Source organism: Procambarus clarkii, chromosome 47 (assembly GCF_040958095.1).
Source record: "Procambarus clarkii isolate CNS0578487 chromosome 47, FALCON_Pclarkii_2.0, whole genome shotgun sequence".
NCBI classification, from domain to species: domain Eukaryota; kingdom Metazoa; phylum Arthropoda; class Malacostraca; order Decapoda; family Cambaridae; genus Procambarus; species Procambarus clarkii.
In genome coordinates, this window is record NC_091196.1 from 11,676,942 (window position 1) to 11,681,864 (window position 4,923).

The following is a 4,923-nucleotide window of genomic DNA, read 5'->3' on the forward strand; positions in this document are numbered from 1 at the left end:
ATGAACTTGAAACCGGCCATATACTGCAGGTATGTTGACGACATTTTTACACAGGTACCTGATGTCAGACATCTGCAGGAGCTGAAGGAGGCATTTGAGCAGAGTTCCGTGCTGCGTTTCACTTACGAGACGGAAAAGGATGGGAAGCTGCCTTTTCTAGATGTAACAGTCATGGAAAAGGGCGGAGGTTTCCACACTGCAGTCTACACAAAGGAAACAAACATAGGAATGTGCCTAAATGCCAACAGCGACTGCCCTGACAGGTACAAGAGGAGTGTTGTTAACGCATACGTCGACCGTGCTCTCAGCCACAGCTCAGAATGGAAGCAAGTCGACGAAGAACTCTGTAGGGTAAGGCAGGTCCTAGTCAATAACGGCTTCTCCAATGGTTTCATCGAAGACATCATAAGAAGGAAAGTGAAAAGCCATGCAACCTCCGAAGAGACAACTAACACAACACCTATACCCCCTATTAGACTATTTTACAGGAACTTCTTTTCCACAGCTTATAAAACAGAGAAAAGGGTCCTGAAAGATATTGTTAATAGAAACGTTATCCCTACAGACAAAAATCAGAGGATACAACTGACGATTTACTATAAAACCAGAAAAACGGCCAGCCTACTCATGAGAAACTCTCCAGACACAAAACAGAACGCTTTAAAAGAGACTAACGTCGTCTATGCCTTCAAATGCCCACTTGGGGACTGTAAGCTCCAAAAAACCCAGTATATAGGCAAGACAACAACATCTCTTTCTAGGCGTTTAACGATGCATAAACAACAGGGCTCCATTAAGGAACATATAATCTCTTCCCATAATCAAACCATCGCCAGAGAAATCCTAGTAAACAACACAGAAATCATCGATAGATACAGCGATAGCAGGCGGCTTGACGTTTGCGAGGCACTACACATCAAGAAGTCAACACCAGCAATCAACAGCCAATTATTGCACAACTATATTCTACCCACCTCAAGACTCCGCTCCAATATAGAAGCATCAAGAAATATGGACCAATAGGCTTTCTACAAACACTTCTATTCAATACCCATTGTTTCTGTTCTGTCTTGTGTTGATACTTTTAATACCCTATTAATATCCCCTAGTGTTCTGTCTTGTGTTAATGCCACATCACCCTTCCCACCTCACTCAAATGTAATGCCACATCACCCTTCCCACCTCACTCAAATGTAGATATAAAATCAGGGAAACGCAAGTTCTAATCAGTTGTGTATTTGTGAAGTCTTTGAAAATGTAATAAGTTTTACGAAACGCGCCCGTGTCGCGTCAGACTAGAAATAAAAATGAATTTTGGAGAAGTGATTTTTTATTTACCTCCAACAGTGAAGCGTAATGTACGAAAGATTGAGAAAATTCGTGTTAGAATTATTAATCTTACTTTTTCGGTCATATTTAATAATATATGTCTACAGGAAAGACTGCTACCAAAATATACTAATATATATATATATATATATATATATATATATATATATATATATATATATATATATATATATATATATATTATTAAACACAGAAGACAATGTCCAACATAATAGGCCAATTACACTGGATTAATCTTTGTGTTTAGATAGGAGCTGCCTCGTATGGGCCAATAAGCCTTCTGCAGCCTCTATGTTTCACCTCACATTTATCCCTTATGTATCCCCCCATGTTTTCACCTTTATATTTATATATATATATATATATATACATGTACATATCCATCCTATATCTCCTTGACATCTTAGTTCGTTCAGGTCTGGCAGAATAACTCTCAAGGGCAGACTCGTATCTCCTGCAGCCTGAGATCGTAAGACTATTTAACCATGGGTTATTATATTCCCTCTTACTTTTTACCTTTACAGTTGTTATAAATCTCTCTTTAGCCTCCTGGCATTTCCGTATGACTAGGTTCATCATAACATGGACTGTTTTTTCTCTAATTTCTTCCTCCCATTGTACTTCTCCCAGATAGTCCATTATCCTCCTGTAGTCCCCATTACTATAGTCAACTCTCCTTTCCCAGACCTCTTGTCCTTTGGTCTCAAGTTTGAGTTTCATCATGTAGTCAAAGACTAGGACACAATGGTCACTAGCTCCATGAGGTATTACATGTTCCAAATTCTGTGTATTCACCTAGTTGTACTTACGGGGGTTGTGCTCTGTCTCTTTGGTCCCGCCTCTCAACTGTCAACCAACTGGTGTACAGGTTCCTGAGCCTACTGGGTTCGATCATATCTACACTTCAATCTGTGCATGGAGTCTGCCTCCATCACATCACTGCCTAATGCATTCCATCTGTTAACTATCTGACACTTAAAAATTTCTTTCTAACGTCCCAGTGGCTCATTTGAGTATTCAGATTCCACCTTGTTCGCGTACCACCCATGTTAAACTGTTCATCTTTATCTACCCTGCCAATTCCTCTGAGAATTTTGTAGGTAGTGATTATGTCTTTTCCTACTCTTCTGTCTTCCAGTGTCGTGAGTTGCATTTCACGCAACCTGTCCTCGTAACTCATGCCTCTTAGTTATGGGGGTTAGCCTAGTGGCATACCTCTGAACTTTCAGGTTCCATGCTGGGGCCGCATCCTCCAGGATGGGTCTTACATTTGTGGTATACAAGGTTCTGAATGATTCCTTGCACACGTTCCTGATTGCAGTTCTGATGTTAGCCAGTCTTGCATATGCCGCAGATTTTATTCTTTTGATGTGGGCTTCAGGAGACAGGTTTGGTGTCATACCATCTCCTAGATCTTTTCTCTGTCTGCTTCATGAAGGACTTCATCTCCCATTCTGTATCCTGTGTTTGGCCTCCTGGTTTTACTGCCTAGTTTCATTACCTTACATTTACTCGGGTTGAACTTTAGTAGCCATATGTGTCTGGGGTGGGAAGGCAGGAAGATCAGTGGTTTGGGAGGGAGCTTGCAAGATAGTTAACAGGGTTTTATTGGATGCTCTGGTCAAGGAAATGGGGGGACAGTAAGGAAATAGGGTGAGGGCAGGGGCGGGGGGGGGGGGGGGGGTGTCAGGGAGGATATTGGGTGAGGGGGGGCCAAGGAGGGCATGGGGTGAGGGGGGGCCAAGGAGGGCATGGGGTGAGGGGGGGGGAGACTGGAAAGGTTTGGCATGACAGGGGGAGAGGACATGGGACAGGGAGGGTAAGGGTGAGAGGGGAAGGGGGAACAGGGAGGGTATGGGGTTTGCGATGGGGGGGGGGACAAGAAGGATATGGGGCGGATGGAGTGTTGACTGAGCCTTTGAATGAGGGCAGGAAGGGTCTCAGTGTAAGGATGGGATTTCTATGGGGAGGAAGATGGGTTGGTGCCCTCTCCTCTGGGGTTGCTGGGCTGCTGGTTTTTCTTGCTAACTCTTCCTTGTTATAGTCGCTAATTACCAAGAATATACCTAGCTCTGCAAAACAATGCATAAACAATTGTTTATGAAAATGGTACAATGTCATTGTTTAGTATCACTTATTTAACAATTATTATTGTTCCATTGAAGGGAAGGGAACTATCCGGGAAAAGCCCCAGGTTATTACAACTATATAACACTGGGAAGGGATCAGTATAAGGACTTGGGATGGGACGGGGGAAAGGAATGGTGCCCAACCATTTGGACGGTCGGGGATTGAACGCCGACTTCCATGAAGTGAGACCGTTACTCTACCGTCCAACCCAAGAGGTTGGGATTCTTCCAGGGCGTCTCACTAGTTCTCTTCTTCATCAGTCTTGTTGGCCACAAGTCACACAGGGACCAGGGACATACAGGGCACCAGGGACATACAGGGCACCACAGGTCACACAGGGACCAGTGACATACAGGGCACCAGGGCACCACAGGTCACACAGTTACCAGTGACATACAGGGCACTAGGGACATACAGGGCACCACAGGTCACACAGGGACCAGGGACATACAGGGCACCACAGGTCACACAGGGACATACAGGGCACTAGGGACATACAGGGCACAACAGGTCACACAGGGACCAGGGACATACAGGGCACTAGGGACATACAGGGCACCACAAGTCACACAGGGACCAGGGACATACAGGGCACTAGGGACATACAGGGCACCACAGGTCACACAGGGACCAGTGACATCCAGGGCACCACAGGTCACACAGGGACCAGGGACATACAGGGTACCACAGGTCACACAGGGATCAGGGACATACAGGGCACCACAAGTCACACAGGGACCAGGGACATACAGGGCACCAAGGGACATACAGGGCACCAGGGCACCAGGGTACCACAGGTCACACAGGGATCAGGGACATACAGGGCACCAGGGCACCACAAGTCACACAGGGACCAGGGACATACAGGGCACCAGGGCATCAGGGACATACAGGGCACCACAGGTCACACAGGGACCAGGGACATACAGGGCACCAGGGCACCAGGGTACCACAGGTCACACAGGGATCAGGGACATACAGGGCACCAGGGCACCACAAGTCACACAGGGACCAGGGACATACAGGGCATCAGGGACATACAGGGCACCAGGGCACCACAGGTCACACAGGGACATACAGGGCATCAGGGCACAACAGGTCACACAGGGACCGGAGACATACAGGGCACCAGGTCACCACAGGTCACACAGAGACCAGGGACATACAGGGCACCACAGGGACCAGGGACATACAGGGCACCAGGGCACCACAGGTCACATAGGGACCAGGGACATACAGGGCACCAGGGATATACAGGGCACCAGGGCACCACAGGTCACATAGGGACCAGGGACATACAGGGCACCAGGGCACCAGAGGTCACACAGGGACCAGGGACATACAGGGCACCACAGGTCACACAGGGACCAGGGACATACAGGGCACCACAGGTCACACAGGGACCAGGGACATACAGGGCACCACAGGTCACACAGGGACCAG